Source organism: Pleurodeles waltl, chromosome 6 (genome assembly GCF_031143425.1).
Source record: "Pleurodeles waltl isolate 20211129_DDA chromosome 6, aPleWal1.hap1.20221129, whole genome shotgun sequence".
In the NCBI taxonomy this organism is placed as follows: domain Eukaryota; kingdom Metazoa; phylum Chordata; class Amphibia; order Caudata; family Salamandridae; genus Pleurodeles; species Pleurodeles waltl.
The window spans coordinates 1,455,132,038-1,455,154,751 of NC_090445.1; the positions used below are offsets into that span (position 1 = coordinate 1,455,132,038).

Sequence of the window (22,714 nt, forward strand, 5' to 3'; positions counted from 1 at the left end):
AGGATAAGAGGGGTGGCTCGACGCCTATAAAGAGGCAAGGTATCCTTGGAGTAAAAGAAAAAAAAAAAATCCCCCTAAAAAACCCCACAAAAAAAACCCAACCATTTTGGCATTGTCACAGTCCTGCAGGACTCCTGTAGAATCCAGCTGAGGCCCCACTCTACCACGCGGAACCTTTTAATTCCACCCCACCCCTCGGAGTCTCACACAAGTCCCACAACAGTCCGGTTGGACAAATTAAAAATGTAAGAAAAAAAATGAGGAGTGGTTGTCCATTGCTGGATGGCTGAAGGGTGGGGGTTGTTGGCTCCTTGCACAGGTTGTGGGCTTGGTCTTGCATAAGCATATCAGTGCACATCACTGACAATAGAAATCTAAGTTGGTGCATGTTATACTTACGGCAGTTACGTATAACTTGCAAATCTCCCTTTTTGATATTTGAACTGCAGTGCTTTGTCAGTGAATTTCTACGTTGTTGTGTTTTTTTTTTTTATTTTTTTTTATTTTTTTTAATGAAAGGTAAAATCTTACTACCTTCCCCACATATAATTCTACTTTAACCTTTGTTTGTTTTTTTCTAGTGAATAAATATGAAAATATATCTCAACGCAAGCATGCTCACACCCCCACACAACCCCACACTGACACATAACCCCACACAGTCATACATCCCTACAGACATACATCCACATAATCCCACACTCGCACTACACACACTTCCCACATAACTCCACAGTAACGCTTACACATCCCCTCTCACACACACAACAGCCACCCACACACACACAGACCTACGCACACCCACACCAACACAAATGCACACACTGACACATAACCCCCATACTCATACAACCCTACACACACTCGTATACAACCACATAATTTCACATTCACATAATTGTACACACTCCCACAGTAACACTCACACCCCCACTCAGACACACCACCCCACACAGTCCCACAGAAACCCACACACCCACTCAACCCCATTGTAACACATACAAACCTATTCAAACTCAGGCACACACACACACACACAACCTCCCACATATACACACCCTTTTAACTCCCCTGTAATACAGATGTGCAACCCCACACACAGCCATACATCCCCACAGTAACAAACCCACTCACATATATTCATAGAATCCCCCACACATATGGCACACACATCATAGAATCCTACATTCACACACACCCTCAATCCCACGGTTAAATACACAAACCCACACATCACACAATGCCCCACTAACACACCCACATGCTCACACAACCATACACTTGCACACTGATGCACCCCCAAAACACTACACACACCCAAAAAACCTGACATACAGTGACAGGCACCCACAGTACCAGATTGACGTTGACGCACCCACACAACCTCACACATACAGTGACCTACACACTCATACACAGACTGTCATACTAATATGCACACACACACAATAATAGGAATTGTACTTTATATAAAAGAAAACCTTGGACGTTTGCTGTGCATGTGTGAAAATGTCAGTTAAAACATACTGTTTAAAATAAACAAAACCACTGAAATTAACCAGTTATAGTTATTTCAAGTAACTGTAATTTGCACCCTAAATTAACTATAATTTGCACCATGCGATTGTATCTTGTTGGGGATGATACTCACCCTGCATTCCTCCACAGCGTTAAACTGCTTGGTGGTGCCCCTGCCCCGTCCAGAGTCACGACTATCATCCTAAAATGTGACTGAAAAAACCTTTGCAGGGCATTATAGATGCTCCTTGCTTGGAGCAGTGAATAATAAATTAACAGTCCTGCCACTTGTGTTTTTTATTTTTTATTTTTTTTATTTCATGGTTGCCCCAATTCCCCCCAGGGGCATCCACAACATGAGAAAATGTTTGGAGCCGCTGAAAGGGCCCCCTGGCAGGCTCCCTAGGCAGCTCTCATGCTGATTGCCTGCTCCATTTCTTTACCCCCGCTCGGGCAGGAGCAGCTTATTTATGTGCTTCTACCAAGCGGGAGCAAAGTTGTGCTCCCTGCCTGGGAGTGTGGGCAGCAAACAGCAGTGCCCAAGGGCATGGGGTCCCTGGGACACTGCTTTGCTCATGCCCTGGGGAATGTAGTCCCAGGTGCCGGAGAACAGCTTGTGGAGATGGGCTTGATGTCTCCCCAGCTAAATGTAAAAGTCAGCCCTTTCCCTTAAAGAAATGAAATAATTGCACTGGGCACTCTGGGATTTTTTTTCATTTTTTTAAATGAATAAAATAGCTATGTTTTTGGCCCCAGGGGTGGTCCTTCTGGGAGGCCTGAGGGGGCAGGGTACCTCTAACGTACCCCTCTGCATGTTGTGTGTAATCTTTTTCACAGGATAGAGACCTAAGCCCCAGAGTCCTAAAATGGTTGCAGCCACATATTTGTTTATGTGGTGGGAGACAATCAGATCTGATCTTTTGATCTGTTAGAAATGTGGATCCTCCTTGCCGTGATATGTACATATATTTTCCTTCTTCAATTTCTCAAATTACTAAAAAGATTTATCAAATCACAAAAACATGCTTTCTGGATGAAGATCTAGCTTTCTGCTAAATTTGATGTAAATTAATTTTCCTACAGAAATTTCATGAGAAAATCACACATTGTGCCACACGTTTTTTCTCATCCACTTTGATGTATCGCCCTTAAACACTTCAGTTATAAGCTGAGGTGGATGAACTTTGTGTGCAATGTTTCTTGATGTTTCATCATACACATATATATATATATATATATATATATATATATATATATATACACACAAAATACAAGCGAGAACTCTGGGTAGTTCCCAAATTTAGGTGGAGAGCAGCTCCAATAAGGAGCACTCTACAACACCAGTGACACTCTACATTTGCTCACCTTAAATGTCTATTTATCTAGCAAAGTTTTTAAGCATAGGATCAGCATAGTGCTATCGACGCCGAGCTAGATAAAGACAGTCTTTTGCCATTTGTACAGCAAAATCTTTAAGCATAGGATTGACACTGTGTCATCCTTGCCGAGCTGTAAAATGACAAAAGCCATTTACCACTCCAGGCACAGTATTACAGCTGTGTATGTGTATATATATGTCTGGTGTGTGTATATATGTATATATATATATATATATTACCTACTGGTGTTCTATAGAAAAAAACATTTTTTGACTAATCTTCACGAAACGTTCCCAAAATAGTGTGCCCAAGGGTCTTGTCGTGCATGGAAAGTTTCCCCAGATTGACCTTAAATCCCGATACCTGCTCATATGGCGAGCGCTTCTTGAGTAGCAGGGAAAATTCCTCAGGAGTTGGTGACAAAAAGTAAGATATTGTCTGCGACCAGTGGGATTTTATGCTCGTCAAGGCCAAACTGAATACCCTGAATTCTCGGTTGAGCCCGAATTCTGACTGCCAAGGGCTTGACACTGAGAGCAAAAAACAGGGGGAGAGTGGGCAACCCTGCCTTGTCCCCCTTGACAGCTCAAAGAATTTAGGGCCAGATGTAGCAAAGGGTTTTTCCCATTCTGTGTCAATGGGAAAATGTGTTCGTACATATGGCCCTTAGAGGCCACGCCATTGACCATATTTCGTGAGCAAGGGCATGTATAGTTGCCCATTAACATGGCTATAAATTGGTCACTAAACCCGAACTGCTGTAAGGTTGCTGTTAAAAAGGACCACTAAACATGGTCAAAAGCCTTTTTGGCGTTGAGTGCCAAAAATATGGCAGGAACTTTTCTAAGTCTCCATCAGGTAGACTACTCGTCGCAGATTGTCATATGTTTGGCGACCTTTAATGAATCCCGATTGATCGGGGTGAATCAAGTCAGGCATTACCTCTTCTAGTCTTTTGGCCAAAATCTTTGAATACAGTTTTGCGTCAAGATTTAGAAGGGCAATAGGTCGATAGGATGCACAGGACGGAGGGTTCTTTCCAGTTTTACAAATAAGTATAAGTAGGGCTTTTCCCATAGTAGGGGGACATGGTATGTCCTGTCATTACCTGATTAAAAAGCTCAGTGAGGTGGGGTGTTCGGTCCGAGCTAAAGGTTCTATAAAATTGGGCATTAAACCCGTCGGGACCAGGTGATTTATGTAGCGGAAGAGAGTCAATAACTGCCTGTACCTCCTCCCTTGTGAAGGGGGCTGTTAAAGTTTAATTAGCCTCTGGGGGAACTTGCAGGAGTTTCGCTAGCTTTAGGTAAGCTTTGTGGGTGTGTGTGTGTGTCTGGCTGCTCTGATGTTTATAGTCTGGTATAGAAATCCTGAAATATTTGGGCCTTTTTGTTCCCTGCGTAGTGTTCGTCTGACTAGTCTCAGATTTGGGCTAAGTATGCTCTCACCTGTCTGGTGCATAACTGTTGCGCCAGCTTTGGGCCTATTCTGTTCCCCCTTTCAGAAGAAGTTTTCTTCAGGTGTATTAGTGAGATTTCTGCTCTATCAGTATGTATGGATTGCAGTTTACCTTTCAGAGAGTCTCCTTCTTCTGCAAGAGCCAGGTGGGGGAATCTGTATGAGCCTGTTCTGCTGCTACCAATTCTCTTTCAGTCTTGTCTTTCCTTAGTCTTTTGTTTGTGCAGATTGGTCACTAAAGAGATGCATTTGCCCCATATAACCGCTTTGAATGCATCCCAGGTTGTGAGGTGCAAAGTGTTGGTGGGGTTGTTGTGGTGAAAATAGTCCCTCGTTGCCATCCGAAGTTTGTTTTGAAATAAGTGGTTGCGTTTTAAGATGTTGGTGAAGTACCATCTGCGAAACTTTTAACATGTTGTGTACCAATCCAGTCCAATCCCCAGCGGGGTATAATCAGAGATGATTATGGGGCAAATATTTGCTGATCTAAATACCTGTCGTAGGGTTTGGCTCAGGGAGATAGTTAGTCCTCAAATACGACCTATGTGAGTGCAAGAAGAAGATATAGTAATTTACCATGGGGTTGCGCTCTCCACGCGTCAGAGGCCCAACCTGTTAAGGGCTGCCTTGACGGACTTAGCAAAGATGCTCAGTTTGGGCTCTTTGGGAGTGGGTTGTGTCCTGAATGCTATACCATATTAAGTTAAAATTGCCAAACAGGAGAATGTCACCCTCTGCGTACCCCTCCAATATGGATAAAAAGGATAGGAGAAATTTAGATTGTCCACTGTTGAGGGCAAATAAAGTAGCTACAGGGCACAATTTCCCCCTGATACAACCCTTGGCTATTAAATATCTGCCCTCCCTGTCCTGTTTCGTGCCCTGCAGCTGAAAATGGGTGGTGGGAAGGATGGGGGTATGAAGCATCAATGCTGCCCCATGTTTTGTGGTCGATGAAGCCTTGTAGGCATGTGGGTATTGTTTGTGGGGCAACCGGTGTCCATTTCCCCTCCTAAGATGAGTTTCCTGTAGGGCAATTATATCATAGTGGTGGTCCCCAAAATATTTCCAAAGTTGTGCTCTGTTATTGGGGGAGTTCAAACCCTTAACATTCCACAATTAGATTTCAAGCATCCTGCACCTCTAGTAGTTTGTGCTGCTGTTAGCTTGCCCCCTCCCAGTGGGGTCCAGTAACCCGAGCGTAGGTGATTCCACCCTTTCCCTGTCCCCCCCCCTCACCATTTCCCACTATTTGTCCCACAGTCTCAACCATGCTTGAATCTGCCAAAGATTTAAAAAAATAAAACAAAAAAAAAAAAAATTAAAAACAGTGCAACAACTATTAATGAACAAACACGTAACTTCAAACCATACCATCTTGAGGTTATCATGACTGGCCATGAGAACACTCCCAGGCTGATACCTCTCAGAGACTGCACATTGACATGCTGTGAATGTCATCTATCATATGTTGACGCCATGTTACTCATGGGTCCAACCTGTAACAAAAGGCAGTCAGAACACAGAGTCCTCTGTCGATGCTCACCAGTAGAGCGGTGGAGTAGATCAGAGGCTCTCTGACACACTGTCGAGGAGATAGATATGCCTCCTCCCCTACGCTTACGTTCGTTACACTAGCTCTGGTGCTCTTTTTCTTGTGATCCCTTTTCCCCCCTTTTCTGTTGTTTCCAGGTTTCTGTGGAGGCCGGGGCGCCATCCTCCTTTGTGGTACGTCAGTGTTCTCAGTAACTACGTTTGGACTCTCCTCCTGTAATCCTAGTAGCCCCTTCAAGATCCGTGAAGTGGTGCTTTGTTGTTGAGCTCAAAGGCTATGCCAAAGGGATTGATCCATCTATAACTGACACTTCTAGCCCTCAGAGCATCTGTAATTAGACGAAATTGTAATCTGCCGGCTAATGTTGCTGGAGCCACGTCTTGGTACAGTGAGCATTCTGTGCCCTGGGAGGAGATGGTGTCTTGTAACCTTGCCCTTCTGAAGGATTAGTGTCTTCACACTAAAGGAGCTCATCTTCACCAGGACATCTCTGGGTCTCTTCCCCTCACCAGCGGTATGAACTCCCACCCTATTCACACGTTCCAGTCGGACCTCTGGGTGATCGTCGCCTAGGATATTGGAGAAGAGACCAGTTACGAATGCTTCAAAATCCTGGCCTTTGCATCCCTCTTCTAATCCCTCACCCGTATGTTATCTCTATGTGATCGGTTTTCCAGGTCCTCACATTTAAGGAGTGTCGGGTGAAGTTGTGTTTGTAGCTGTGTGATACTGCCTTCCATAGGGGCCATTTGCTGTTCCATCTCCTGGATCTTCGCCTTGAGGTCCAGAGTGCGGCTCCCCACCGAATCTATGTCAGTTTGGAGGGAGGTCAAATGGGAGTTGATTTCCGATTTGAATGATTCAAGAGTGGCCTTCATGTCTGCCGAAAGTTCTTCATGTAGTAAAGTCTTAAAGTCACATAGTGAAGCAAGGAGGGCCTCTTTCATCCGTGCCATGCTCTCTGTCTGGGATTGTAATGGTCCCTCCTGTCTGGGCTCGGCAGGTCCAAATTAATTAGAGACCCTATCAGACTGCGGCTTCCTGCGTGACATAAATGGAAATCCCAGTTTGGGGTGATGACCATGCGCTGTCCGTGGGGGAGGTACAATCACTCTTATCCCAGCAATGTCTGTTATTAGCAACTGCCCCTTTGCCCGCAGCCCAGTTAACCCATGCCTGCTTGCCTCTTCTGTTTCAAACACACCCTGTTGAGCGCAGGCTGCCACTGGCTGTAAGAGTCTACCGGTCCCAGAGCACAGCAGGGGGGTCATTTCAGCAACCAACTTTCTTTTATCCGTGTTCCCCTGCCGTTCTGCTCATGTAGCTAGTCAAGCATGGTGAGAGGTTATGCTGTGCAGAGCTGAATCCTTTCTGTCTGCCAAAGTGTTCCTTTGTGCTATCCCAATCTCTGCCCGTGGGGCGCCATGTCGGGGTCAGGCAATTTGGCACCAGGCCTCCGTCCGATTTCCCCCGCGGCTATTTATGGGCAGTGAGCTGCTATTCTTACTGTGCGGGTTGGTGTGGCCTCCTTATTTCCCGGCAGCTCACCTCCTGATGCCCTCCCTACAACAGCCCCGCCACAGCCCTCTCGGGCCTCCCCACCAGCAATATGTGCTAGGCCGGCCCCGGCCTCCGCCTCCTTGTCCAGCGACAGCCTCGTCTTCGCCGCACTCTAGCTCTGCTCGCTCCTCGATTGGAGCCTGCGGCCGTTCAGAGCCAAGCCGCCTCCTCCAAAACTGCTCCATCTCCATCATGCTGGGCCACTCCACGCACGGCAGAGTCAGGCCCAGCACACCATGCCGGCGCCATATTGCTTCCCCTTACTCCACTATCTGGCGCTCCGCTTCTGGTGGATATGTCCTCACCCCCGCTTCTGTGTGACGGCTGCTGTGGAGCCCCGCAATCCCTTTCCCTCCAGGGGCCTGGCACGTGAGATGACATTGTTAATGGGGTCTCTGAGTAGGTAATGAGCGGAGCCTCTGTGGATTTTTCCGCTCATTATTTGTATGTATATATATATATATTTGTATTGGATAATGCCAGACCTAAAAATGTGACACAAGTTGACTCCTGTTTGCTAGGTCTGGCTGAGAGAGATTTAGCTTTTTACCAACCACGTAGTCAAATCAACTTATAAATAAAAAAAATATGTATACGCATCCATGGGGGTTCCTTTGGTCACCCCTCTTCATCCATTGCTCTGCCCACCAGCGCATAGACATTGTGGCATTGACCATCCCACTTTGTTTATTGAATCTCTTGCTCTGTCAGTGATAGCATTCACATCTGCTTATCTGCCTAAAAAGTAGTGCATTTTAGTGCCGGGGCTAGTGGCCAATACCTTATTTTGCCAATTGAAAAAAGACAATATTTCCACCCTCTCCTTTTCTGTCTTCCTTGTTTTGAAACTGTTTTGATGTTACAGTAATTGAAGGCGGAGTGCTGTTCCTTGCATCGCTGAGCATCGTTCGTCTCCATAATGTGCTTTAAAACAAAAAATGGTTTCCATCCACCTGCGGTCTTGGAAGCACCTGCACAGTTTTTTTTTTTTTTTTTTTTTTTTTTTTTTTTGTAAATCAAAATTATATGCAGTGGTTATATTGATGTAAAAATTGTATTTGCAGGCAGGTGGGTCTCTCCTCATTTTTGTGGCATACGCTTGCAATATTATAAAATAACCTTCGCACCAACTTGCCAACACCAGAACTTTGAGCTTCCACGTAGATAACATTTTGTTATTCAGTGGTCAAAACGAGCGTTCAAGTGGAAAGTGTGCTGCAGGCGCTGTAACCGGTAGGCAGTATTTGTCTGCCGCAGCACACTTTGGTCTTCGTATGGTCGAGGAATTCATTTTTACCTAATACAGTACCATGTGCGGTGTCCTTGACTAGCGTGAACGTTTGCACTGTTGTGTATAAATGTACAAGTGACTTAGATAACAGTTCTAGATCAAGTACAGTAAGATGACTCTTCTGTTGTCACAAACCGCGCACACTTAAATCATTGCACTTGTAGGTTTTCGCCAATGGCGAATATTAGACCTACCTTTTGTGTAGTTATTTTAAAAATACTCGACTGGGAACTGTTACAAGGAGCTATGTCAATAGTGCTGTTGGAACTATTTAGCGATTAGTCGGTGCATGGCCTTGGGCAAGTGGTTAACTCCTGCCATCTAGTGGTCATTCTAGTTTAATACACATCATAAAATATGACAACTTGATTAAAGTTTGTGAATTGAAGTTACGTGGAGTTTTAAATATGTTTAAAATAGTGCTTACATTTTTTTTAGCACCAGGGCTTAACTTTTATCATCAGACTTCAATCTTTAGCAAACACGGAGGTTAACCAATGTGAAACTGCATATAGTAACCTCTTGGAAAGGAGAAAAGCAGTGTTTGCTGTGTTAAAAATATTCTTAATTAACACCGAATTTATCGTTAGGGGTGCAAGCTTATTGTAATCACTGTACCCATACATCGCACTTATTTCTTCCCCTTGTCTGAAGAAGTCATTCAACGGGGATGGAACACAGAAGTCTACACAGCTAAATAAATACAAATCTGAGGCAAACTTCCTGTCTCTTTGTTGGTTTTGGTGGGGGGTGATTTTGGTCAGGGAACTGCAAAAGTATGTGAGAAGGGACTGAGGAGCACGTAACCTGAGCTATAAAGTGCGCCTGAGAACCATCCGCGCAGGAAGCGCCCATTTCAAGGAGGGAGGCCATGCACCCAATAGTTCCTCGATCAAATTGCCTCTCCTTATTTGTTAAACTGGAACACAGCCGGACTCAAGCCAAAGACTGACGGTTCGGATTGAACCACTGTTTGACAGTTAGGATTTTTATTATCTTTCTAGAGACTTGAAACACAACCTCTCTTTCCCTTAATGGATTTGCTAGTTATTCTTGCCCTGTGATCCCGCCCCACTGCGGTAGAGCCTTGGCTTCTCAACCTGGATTAAGCTGGCTCACAGTATTGCTGTGACTGAACTGGACACTAAGCTTTCCGCTTTTCAGGCTTTGCTAATTAAGGACATTATCATCTTTTATTTTATCAATTTTTATTATGATGATTTCACCAACACTGTCTGGAACAATTTTGTAAAGTTTACTTTTTTAGCTATCTTAAGCCTCCAAATGTCGGCATATTGTCTCAACCAATTATATTTATTTGTGGGGACTTTAATGCCAAATTGATGCTTAATATTGAGGGTCTGGTGTCTGAGTGTTCAGATGGATTTTTGGTGGATTCTGATCATAGAGGTAAGGAACTAGGTTCATGCTGCAGATGACCTCATCAATATTTCACATCTGTTTGAAGAGGGAGGACCAGTTGTCCTTTCTTTCAGATGAAATGGTTGTGCCTTGACTATTGACCATGTATATTCTACATGTAGCTTCTCCTCTTTTCTCTCACGGTGTCTTATAGGGAATTAGCTGGGAGGATCACAGTGCTTTAGTGGCTTTAGGGAACCTTCCAGTGAAAATTATAGAAGCAGGTCAAGACGCTACCAGCCACGCACCCTTCTAATAACTGCTTTAGGATATGTTGGAATCTGAGGGGCCTAGGAGCTTTTCTTGGTTCTCTTTTAATAAAGCATTTAGATATCTTTTTAAATTGTTTGGCTTGAGAGAGTGGTGAAGTTATACTAGCTCACTTTAGAGAACTATATGTACGCATCAAGGATAGTTTTATGAAACCAGCCAGGAATGCCCTAGAGTGTCCTAGATGGTTTGATAGACACTGTTCCTTAGCAAATTGTCAGGTATGGGAGGCTTTGTCTGCTAAACCAAGAATCTGTGGTTAGTGCAGCATAAAGAAGCTACAAACGCATCTTGAGGGAAGAAAGGAGGAACTGTGTAATCATCATCATCAACACATCGCTTTATTCGGTTAATTTAAACCATCAAAGCATAAATCATGCAGTACAAAGATTAAAATTTTAAATCGTAAATATCTTACATTCAAAAATACATAAGAAGTGTAAAAACATAAATACTAAAATCAAGGTGGTATTTCTCTTCACACAATGCATAGCTACCTAAACCCTGTTCCTCAAGTTAGCCAAAGTATCATCCAGCAAGATAACATCCTAATCATAGGGCCTCGTAGTAATCAAGAAGAATTTTTTAAGTGGCAAATTCTTATGTGCCATGCAGCCGCAAGAAACTTGCTAATTGCACAGAACAGGGGACAAGAAGTAACCTTCATCATAATCCTTAAGGCATCTATACAACATCTAATCCCCATGTTCTTACAAACTGGGCGTAGCCACATCTGACGAGCAATCCTATACGCTGGGCATATGAACATAAAATGCACAATGGTTTCGGAAGAACTGCTACAGCTCGGGCATAAATCAATTCTCGGAGCAGAATCCCGAATATTACCAAAAGATTTAAGAGGTAGGCATCCGTATCTGAACTGAATATACAAACTTTTACTTAATGGATAAGTAATAAGATCCATAAACAGTTCGAAACACGGATGCCACTTAGTTTAAAAAAAATTGAGAAGTCAATCCGCCATGAGACGAATGTAGCAGATAGTTTTCCCTGACATACGCCCAATAAGCTGTTTTTAAATGATTCCTCTGCTCTTTCTTTAAATTGTAAGGATGGCTCCAGTAGTTACTAAGACCCAGGATGTGGAGCCATTTTGAGATGTGTTTAAACCAAGGAATAGTAAGCACGTTGGGTCTGTCTAGAATGTCTTGGATGGATTCCTTATATGTAAGTAGCACTGGAGTAGTCCAAACACGTACCCAGAAAACCAGTGGTCTTAAAGCTATAATATCTGAGATACGTACAAGTCCGAGGTCCCAGAACATTGGTATCAAAGGAGTATTTCGTGGACAAGCCAAGAGTGATCTTACAAGATTATTTTCTCCTATTGAAAGTTTACCAACATTCGAGTATCCCCAGACTTCTGCCCCGTAAACCACAGCACCCTGAGCCTTTGCCCGATAAATATTTACTGCTGGAGTGACTACTCTCTCAATAGTCGACTTGTGGAAACGCAGAATTGCCTGAGGATCTATGTGCCAGGAGGGCTGAGCTTTTATCAATCTGGGCCTCCCACTGCATATCCTTACTAATTCTGACCCCCAGGTAATCAATGGAGCATACCTTACTCAATGGGGCCCCTTTGTAAAGGATTGTATATCCTTTGGTGGGACCACGTCCCAAGGTCATAACTTTGGTTTTAGTGTGATTAAGCTCCAACCCAAAATCATCACAAAATGAACTGAACCTGTCCATTAATACCTGTAGGCCCATCGGGATTCGGGAGATCAGAAGGGAATCATCAGCGAATAGCAGGATCGGGATTTTTGTGTTATTCAAAGAGGGCGCATCATTTTGACAATCAGTAATAACTTGCACTACCTCATTGATGAACAGAATAAAAAGAGTCGGAGCAAGGACACAACCCTGTCGTACCCCTCTCCTGATATCTATTCTATCAATGAGTTCCCCTTGGTTGCCCCATCTTACTTGTGCATAAGTGGTCTCATGCAATCTTTGGATTAAATGTACTAGGTTCCCTGGGGTACCAATTTTGTTCAAAACTCCCCATAGTTTCTCTCTTGGCACAAGATCAAAAGCAGATCTCAAATCTACAAAGGCCACGTATAATTTCTGTCTGGCTAAGGTGACATACTTCCAGAATAGTAGTGACAACCTGAAGATTTGGTCCATAGTATTGGTTTTTGGTTGAAATCCAGCCTGTAGAGGGGATAAAATCTGGTTCTTCAGAACCCATTCCATAAGTCTGGCCAAATTTTTTCGCAAAGATCTTTTGAAGAATGTCAATAAGGCTAATCGGTCGATAGTTCGCTGGCAAACCTACATTGCCTTTCTTGTAAACAGGAATTATTTCTGCACCGTGCCATGAATCAGGAATGGGACCACCTGCTGCTATAGCATTGGACAATAAATTGAAATACCATGCCCATATAATGGGTTCAGATTTGAACAAATCCCCAGGTATCTTGTCAGGGCCAGGGGCTTTAGCTGGCCTCAGAGAATTAATAGCATCTGTTGTTTCAGCTATTGTGAAGACAATGCTCTCAGAGGAGCTATTTGTGGGAGCTACATCATCATCATATCTGACAACCTTAGGGTCATGCAATACAGGATAGGCATACATTTCAGAAAAATGGGTCACCCATCTATCAGGTTGAATATATGAGCTGATGGAGTCATTTCCCCCTCTCGATCTGCAAGCCAGCAATCTCCAGAAAGAACCATCATCCTGATTTTTAACTGCAACCAATAACCTCTGACAGATTTTGTCTTCCCAGCTTTTCTTTTGCTTGCTTCAGGGCCGTAACATATTTAGATCTAGCATCCACAATATCCTCTTGAGTGAGGTTTTTTAATGCTTCTTTTAAATTAGATCTTGCTTGAGCACAGTCCTTATTATACCATTCATTAGAAGAGATAATATCAAGTGACCGCCTTAGGGGAATTTCTTTATAGAAAATACCCCGTAGGGTATCCACCAATTCTTTATGAATTGTCAAAATAGGAATAGTAGCAACCTCTTGTTCCCCCGAAAAACAAAAAGTAATTTAAGAATGATAAATAAATATCCCTGATCTGATATGGATTTGCTGCCACATTTTGCCAGCTAACACAAGTTTGTCTGATTCAGTCGAGGGATTGGGACATTAGTAATCTCTGTGTGTCGCGCTCTTAGAAAAACTTGGTTGGTTAGTACAAGACACAAGGGCTTGTGATTGCTGTCGTGGCGAGAAATAATTTCCATATCTAATGTACTTGACCAAAGCCTGATCTCCACCAGAATGTAATCAATAGTACCAAAAGAAAGCCCTCGCTTAAACGTAAGAACACGATTTGGGTCAGATCTAGTGCGACCGTTACATTCTCTCAAACCATATTTTAAACAGAGGGAGGCCAACTGCATGGATACACATGATGCAGGAGAGGGAGCCATTTCCTTAGGTTGAGGGATGCCCCATAAATTCATCTTCCTCACTAATTAAGGTAGTAATAGTGCTATCAAGTACAAAATAACAATTAAAATCACCTGCAATCATCAAAAGATCTGAAGGATCTTAGGACTCTACAAGCTCAGTCAGATGTGTGAGTATCCTAGATTCAGTGGTACGTGGAACAGTCCTTGCATATACATTTAGTGCAATTATCCTAAAGCCAGGACAAAATGTGAGTTGTATACCCAACAAATCATGAGAGTTAAACTCAATCACAGTGATCGCAGTCTAGCCTATTGTTCAGTGAGATCATAAGTCCTCCTATCCGTCTGCCAAATCCCCTGGTAGCAGATTGGGCAGGAGAGAAATAAGACATGAAACCCTCTAGATGGTTCGATTCCGCAGCCCAGGTTTCCTGAAATAAACAGACGTCCTATTTATTAACAAAGCCTGTCCATTCTGGATCATCTAGCTTTGACTCTATTCCCGCAATATTCCAGGACATAACATTAAGTTTTGGTCGTGGGATCACCGATTGAATTCCTGTTTGAGGTGCAATCATTAAACTCCCTTTACATTCTACCGGACATTCTCCATTTATTGTAATTGGCATTTTTGCATGAGAAGCAGATAGTCAATCGGAAAGTGAAGGGGAATGATTCTCAGCCTTGGATGATGAATGGATATCTGGCAGGATAGCGACTTCATCTGCCTGATTTCCAGTTGAGCAACAGCCTCTGCACATCTTGTCTGCAGGAGGATGCCTGCAAAGTCTGAGGACCGACTTCCTACCGGATCCTAGGGAACTGGTCTGTGCATCAAAGGATATGAGGTTATTAACGATACTACTATCATGAAAAAGTATGGAAATAAAATCAAAGTCCGACCCCAGTTGATTATATCTGCGGACCTCTTGTATATCGGACCGGATGACAGTCTAATCAAGATTGGGGAAAGGCTGGAAAATGCTGTTATTATAAAAAAAAAAAAAAAAAAAAAAAAAAAAGAAAATCTATCCTCCAATGGAAGAGGGGAACTTAATAGTCACTATCGAACAGATTGAGAGGATCCTCGAGACTGTCACCTTAAGGGAAGTGGTGCTGGAAATAAGGCAAAGCCCTAGGTGGGAAAGCTCCTGGGCTGGATGCTGTACCTATGGATCTCATTAAATGCAATATTGACCTGTGAGGACCTGCTGTGAAGCAATATTCCTCGCTCTTGCCCCCCTTCAATTATTGTTCCCATATTTAAGAAAAGGGAACATACTGCTCCTAAGTGCTATAGGTACATATCTTTGACAGCTCAGTCAAGATCATGGCCAGAGTGTTTTTTTCCCAGCTTGAAACTTTGGGAGCACCAACATAAAATTCTGAGCCCTTGTCAAAATGGATTTCGGTCAGGGCTGGGTACAGAGGAACAGTGACGGAACTTGCATCTTATTATTGGTAAGTATACCTTTGCAAAGTGCTGTATATGGCCTTTATAGACCTTAACAGGCTTTCAAATGTAATAATTTCACAAAACTCTGGCTGCTGTCGTTGGCCCAGGATGTCAGGTAGGCTCTGGTGAACTTTAATTGGATTCTGCATGAAAACCTTGCTGCTAAAGTCAGTTACGGGTCATCTTTGGAGCGGTCTGATCCTTGCTTGCAAAGGGCTGTGCGTCAGGGCTGCATCTTTTCCCCCTTATTTATTTATGTTCACAATTTGCGCTCTTCTTTAGTCAGCGCTTCAGGAGATGTCCCGAAGATGGGAAGCTCAGCTGTTCCTGTGTTACTTTATGCAGGTGAAGTGGTGCTCATGGCCCGCACTTCAAGAGCACTTCGCTAATTGGTAGGGTTGTTTGTGATCTTTATGGGTAATCTGGATTTACAAACCTGAAGCAGGGTCCTTGCTGGGGCCCTACCTCTGGGGAGGGAAGAGAGACCTTAAATACACAGGAAAAGGGATACACTGTCCCTGCTTCAACCAGGAAATAGACAAGTGGGTGCCCCAGCCTAAATCTGAGGATTTCCTTATAGAAAATAATCTATCAGTATCGGAATAAAGGAATTTTCTTTTGTTAAGCACTAATCCACTTTACTAGTGGCATGCTTCACCGTTGGGTCTCAACCTGGTTCCTAAAAACCAGGATGGGTTCTACCATATTTCAGACAGCACTTTGAATATTTTCATTACCAGGATACTTAAAGAGAGAAAAAAATACCCCAAACTAACCTTGCTTTCCGTTTTATTAATGGTTTTTTGGGTATGGTTAAAAGAAATCTCAATAGGGGGTAAGAATATTATGGCCCTCTAGCCCTAACAATTCGTCGACATGTTTCAATCCCTACACAAAGATGGGATGGGATGAGGAGGGTGTAGCCTGCCCCTGTAGTCACAACCTATAAAGAGTTTTTGAGTCATTGGTAGAAGAATGTCACACTGATCCCATATTGTCAAAAGTACGAAGAAAATGAAACACACAATAGAACATGGAGTTATTAGGTTCAGGAATAAAAATTCCCCAGGCGTGAGGGCTACACCACTTCATCAAGGGTAGCATGCATCTTTTACCTGTTTCAATGGCCCACTCTCACTCGTCTTGCTGTACTGGTATTTCAGAGACCCAGTGTTTGTCTGACAGCATCTGGAAGTGTATAACAGCGAGTACACCATAACATGGTTACATCTGCAGCGTAATGGGAATTGGAGTGCTATGTCCTTCCGTCCTGCAGTTTTGAGTGGTTAAGTTCAAAATACAAAAATATGTACTCGAAAAGGCCATAAGAGGTAGTGGCCTTGTGTATTAAAATGCATATGTATATGATGCCTACCAAAAGGGGTTCAAATTTCGTTTTTTAATGGCAAAACTCCTAAGTTAATGCACTGATGATGCCTAAAAAGGTGCTATATTATGTAAATTGTCAGAAAACAGACCAAACCTGATAGTCTAGCAATAACTAATGTTAAAAAAACAGTTGTTAACCTATCCAGTTGTCAATGACAAGTGTCACTACAAATCTACAGCAAACATTGGCCAAGCCAATAGGTTTCACCTTTGTTTTTTCTTTTGTATTCTATTTTAGTAACTGGATTATTAACAAAGGTTATAATAATGTTTGTTTTAAAATTGATGAACCGTTAATAGTTGTTTGTTGTGATTTTGAATTAATATCCCAGGGTTCCAAACTCGTAATTTGTACCTTATTTAACATGCCATTGTATTAGAGTATAGTAATGTGTAGTCAGTAAAGTGCACCTCCACCTGCTGCACTATTTAACTCATGCCCTTTCTAACTGCAAGGTAACCACAATTGTGACTGTGTGTTCAGTAGTGAAATATGGCAATATTTGGTGTTGAGGAGCTACGACAACGTTTGGCCCTGGTGCCTCTGCACAGTTCGAATAGTGACCTTAATGCCTGCAAGAAAACAGCACTTGTGACTGCCTGTTTAGAAGTAAAATGTAATAATAATTTGTGATTAGTGGGATTTCTAGATCTTTTGGGCACGATGACAATGCACCATTCGGATCATGACCCTAATGCCTGCAAGGTAACTGCACTTCTGACTGCGTATTTAGTAGTAAAAATTAGCAATAATCTGTGTTTCGCGGTGTTCTGACACCTTGTGGCACCGGTGCCTCTGCAACTACTGCACTATCCAAACAGGACTCTAGTACCTGTAAGACAACTGCACTGGTGGCTGCCTGTTCAGTCACCAAAAAGTTGAAGGTGTACTTCGGGCATGCTCCAACGATGGCAAAAGCAGAACAGAAGAGCAGGAAGTGACCTGCTAGCTAGCAAACAGCAAGTAAATTCAAGCAGCATTGGAGCTACGTTTGAATGAACAAACTAAGTTCAGGTAAGTAAGGGGCGAAGTAGGGGCAGATTTTAAGTCCCTTTAAATATTTATTTTTTTAGTAACCTAAGACTTTGCATGCACAACGCAAGCACTGTGCAGGCGAAACCTAACAAGAAAATTGCTAGTTACTCAATGTGTGAAGTAGGTTATGTATGGAAATTACTTCTTGATCATGCATAAATACAAAAAAAAAAAAAAGCCTTTAGTGAAGTCGGAGTATAATTGTATTAAAACACTGTTGATTATGTAATTGATTATGTAATGGAATAGGCTTTACATATGTGCTAATTTGATTTGCGTCATCACGATGTAGAATACTCTGTCCCCCAAAAGCACATGAAAGTACTGTAAGGGCCCCCAAGAGAGAGCCAGATTGAAGTGTAAGATGAAATGATCATCTTAATTAAAAACAAACTGACGTTCTATAGTTTTTTTCCAGTCTCTATGCAGTCCTGTTCGGAAATCTAATATAAGGAATTCAACTGATTCCACAGAATCTCTTTATTTTGGCCTTTTTTATGAGCTTGTATTTGATATATGCAACGTTGTTTTTTCCTCTAAGAGTGTCCTAGTCATGTTATCACTGTTACATTTTCTATTATGGTCCAAAGTATCTCCCGGTCTTTGTTCTTTTTCAGTGTTGTGTGCTGTCAGTCTAGTTGATGGCTTTTTATAACGGATGGTGCTTCTGTGTTCCCTGATTGTAAGCTTATTTTTTCTCGTAGTCATTACCATGTACCATACGTTACAGGGGCAATCAATCAAAATGCCATTATCTTAGGTACAATTAGTGAATGAGTTGTTCCCAGGGCATTAATATGCCTAAATCCAAAATCCTTTGACTAGTACGAGGACAGGCAGTACATTGCCCACAGGGATAATGGCTTGTAACCAAACGGGGATTCCAGAGGGTGTTATGTTGGTGAATGTTTCATTTTGCAGGTGTAATGTGAACCAAGATGTCTCTGATGCCGTGATTCGTTTTAAACCACAAGAGGTTTTTCAAAGAAAAGCTGATTGGTTGTCAGAATGTGTCCGGATTTTACTTTATTAACTTGATTGGAAGAATTAGAAAATGTACTGATGTAGATTACGGTTTTATTCTCATCTCTCTTACGTTCCTTCAATAGGGCTTCTCTCTGATTATTCCGTGCTCGTTCCTTTGCACCCTCAATGTTGGCTAGGGTGTTCTTCTAGTGATTTTTTTTTTTTGTGAGATGCTCTGCTTCCTTCTTGTAGTCACTGATCTCTGAGCATTTTTTCCTAGTCTGTAGAAACTGGCCTACCGGGATATTCTTCCTCAGGACGGGGGTTTTGCACTTTTGAAATGCATGCATAGATTAATTTTCTCTCCAAACCCTCATTTGATAGCTGTACCCAAAAACTGATTTCCTTTCCAGGTTTTGTGGTCTCTAACCTGTGCCGCCGATTGATGTATTAAATATTTGTTTCCTGCACCTTTCAAACATCAAACTATACCAGTAGTGTTTTCTGCAGAGTTTAAACTGCATTGCTCCATTCAAATTGGTAGCAGACAGTTAGGGTTAAGATCTTGAATATCCCTCTTGCTTGGAGAATGGAAATCTTGTAGTTTTTAAAAAGCTGCTTCAGTTGCAAAAAAAAAAAAAAAGTAATCATTTGATTAACAGGTCTTTAGCCGTCATTTTTCCAGACTGACCAGCACAACTGAAAACCCTGTACTGCTTTTCAGTCACCTCAAATGCATTATGGTGAACATAAAATGCAGCCAGGATGGATTTTTTTTTTGGGGGGGGGGGATTCCTTGTTTCACCACAAAAATTTGAACATGGGACAGTTTTTTTCCCCACAATAATTTGAATGGCGAAAGATAAAACCTTTTGTCTAGGAGCTTCGTATGAGTTCGAGAAACCTTTATACATAGATAAAAATTGATAATCTTAAACCACCGACTGGTTTAAGGGATAATGAATAATCCCTCCAGAAAAGGCTTGAAAATAGAACGATTATCCCTAGTTAAGACCAACACCTATGTTGAAGAGTTTCTTCAGTTACCCATGGAAATCGCAAATCTTTTTAATTCGTGAGTCTCGTGTGGAATTAGAGAAAGCTAAGCCTTGGACATACAGAGAGAGGTCTACTAATGACTTGTAGTGGGTTGTGCTTAAGGAGGCATACTGCAAACACGGGGTTGGTTTATATCAGGCTTGTTCTTCAAAGGCCTTGGGGATGTGGTACTAGCTAATACTTGTGACAGCTAGTGCTTATTGCATCTTCAACCCTATAGATGGTGTATTGCTGTGTAGTTAATTGAGTTGACAATGACCTCTCCTTGCGCTTTGACTTGCAGAGTAGTGAATGTGAGCAGCTGGTTTACTCTTAGAGGGCATAGTATTTATTTCAGGGACGTTTTCATTTTTTTTTTTTGGCTCCAGGCTGAGATTTTGTATGCTTTCCATAAATCACTTTTTTTTTTAGTATACTTTAGTGTGTTGTCCTTAGTGTGATTTGGTTATTCCTAAAATGTAGGTCTCATGCGCACTGTCACTGGAACCAAGCTATACCTGACTGATGAGCCCCTAACTTGAGGGAAAACGGTCCTGAGTTTCTTGTGTTCAGGTTCAGAGAGGGTCAGGCCTGGCAGTTTAGGCTGGACTATTCTCGTTGTAGCAGGACCACAACTGATTTATTTATGGCTGAGTTCAAAGTGAGGCTGCATGATGTGCAAAATTACGATGGATTGGGATGTGACCTGAGTAGTAACCAGTGGCTGAAATTAATTCAAGCATTCCTTGCATCACTTTTTTGTATAATTTAGTGTCTCCTAAGTGAGAACGGTATGCCTGACATGGGCCCAATGCACACTATTGGTAGAGCCAAGCTATACCTAACTGATGAGACCTAACTAGGGTGAAATCGGTACTGGGTTGCTTGTGATATGATTATGACAGGGTTTAAACTGAGATGGCATGGTGTTAAAACAAAGATGGTTTGGGAAGCGGCCTTGAGTAATTAGTTATTAGTGGCTGAGATTAATTGAAGCAAAGTATCCATCACTTTTATGCATAGTTTAGTGTGCAAATGATTTACGATGTTTGGTGCCATGGGCCAACATTGAGCAAGTGTACTATGTAATGAGCTCTTGTTGTCATATAAGACAAAGGGCCACATTCATGAAGCATTTTGCACGTCGTAAATGGCGAATCGGGCTGTTCCCCTTTGTGAATGGCAGCGCAAATATTTTTATCAGAGCAGACAGTAGTTCTATGGACCACTGCCTGCTCTGGAAAAAAATGAAAAGAAAACTTCATTTTTTGTTTTTCAAAGCATCTCGTTTTCCTTTAAGGAAAACTGGCTACATTTATTTAAAAAAAAAAAAAAAAAAAAAAAAAAAAAAAAGAAACTGCTTTATTTAAAAGCAGTCACAGACATGGTGGTCTGCTGTCTCCAGCAGGCCACCATCCCTTTGAGGGCAGCCATTCCCAATTTGGTTGCAAATTGCAACCTACCTCCTGAATATTCATGAGGTAGGTCATTTGCGACCCCCTTGCGAATCACTAACCGTGTCATTGACACGGTTGTACATAAGGTTTTGCGACACGCAATTTGAGAGTTGCAAAACCTATATTTCGTACATGTGGCCCAAAATGCCTCACTTGGTGATTTTGCAAAAGCTCTTCATACAAGTCAATACAAAATTCTGTGAAGGAAAAAAAGAAAACCCATTAATTATGGAAATTGATGACATCATTACAAACTCTTTTGAAAGCTACTCCTGGTCTACCACAGTGCTGCCATCACAAGAACTCACATGTTAAATTGTTGGTATGATTTGTAGTTTAAGTAATATTTGCTTTGTAACATGAACATTTTGCAATTTACACAACGATGCTATGATGAACATTGATAGCACATGCAGTAAAATGTGCACTGATGGTTTATGTGGACAGGCTGTTCTGAAGAGCCTTGGAGGAAGTTCTTTAGTTAGTGTTGCAGTCCGAGTTCTCTTCCTACTCTGCATGATGTAGACTTATCCTTTCCCGCCATGCTGACATTGTGATTTCCATTGCTTTCTATCTTGAGCTTCTGGACATGAACCAGATCTTATTTGACCTTTTTGTGCGCTTCTAAGGATATTGGCTGACTTTTTTTTTTTTTTTTTCTTCTATTGGTTGGCTGTATATTCTGGACTGTTTCACAGATTCTGCTCCTGCTGTGTCTGTTTTAGATATTTCTTTATCGGTATTTTTATCACTTTTGTCATCAGTCATGATTTAACAAAACAACATAAAAAATATAACAAGCAGTTTATATCGGTAATTCACTGAAGGAGCAGTCTCCTAGATATGGTCATGAGTGAAGGACAATACATACAACCAAGGTCACATTGCCGATGGAGCAGGGTCCCTTGCACTTCACGACACTCTGATGCCCAGGTGACCCATCTTATGATGCATCTGTCGTCCCTAGGGTCTAGGCACCACTCCAAGAAGGCAGGCCAGCGGGATCAAGGGTATCGCTATGCCAGTCCTGTCTGCTATCTTTGGCACTACTGTTTCCCAGTATCCCTGAACCCCCTCACACTTTGCATCCCTTTCTGGAGTTACTCTGTTAAGACGCCCTGGGGTCACATATGTACAATGCAGGAAATTAAAATGGAGCAATTTAAATTAGTGATTGCAGGACACTTTCTTCACTAGCATACACGCTTGCGCCCAAACAGTGTCAGTTACCGGCTTCCCTAACTCTCTCGTCCATACATCTCGTGCAACACACTGGGGATAACACCTTATCACCGCTAACAGCTTTATAGAATAATGAAATGAGGTGTCCTCCTTCCCCGCCCCCCCTCCAAAAACATAGCAAACCGGCCAGCACTCGGGACAGCTGCGGGGCAACCGGGAACCCGACCCAAACCTCCCGCACCACACTTTTAAGCTTGACATACTGCAAAAACTGGCCCGGCCCCACCTTGAAGGTTTCCTGAGCCTCCGGGGACTTGAGGCACACCTCCCGGGGTACAGA

General features: G+C 42.5%; 1 protein-coding gene across 3 annotated transcripts in view; it reads left to right on the plus strand.

Moving 5' to 3' along the window:
* Positions 1-22,714, plus strand: part of RTKN2 (rhotekin 2) — a 266,886-nt gene that overhangs the window by 51,218 nt on the left and 192,954 nt on the right. The gene's annotated exons all lie outside the window — the stretch shown is intronic.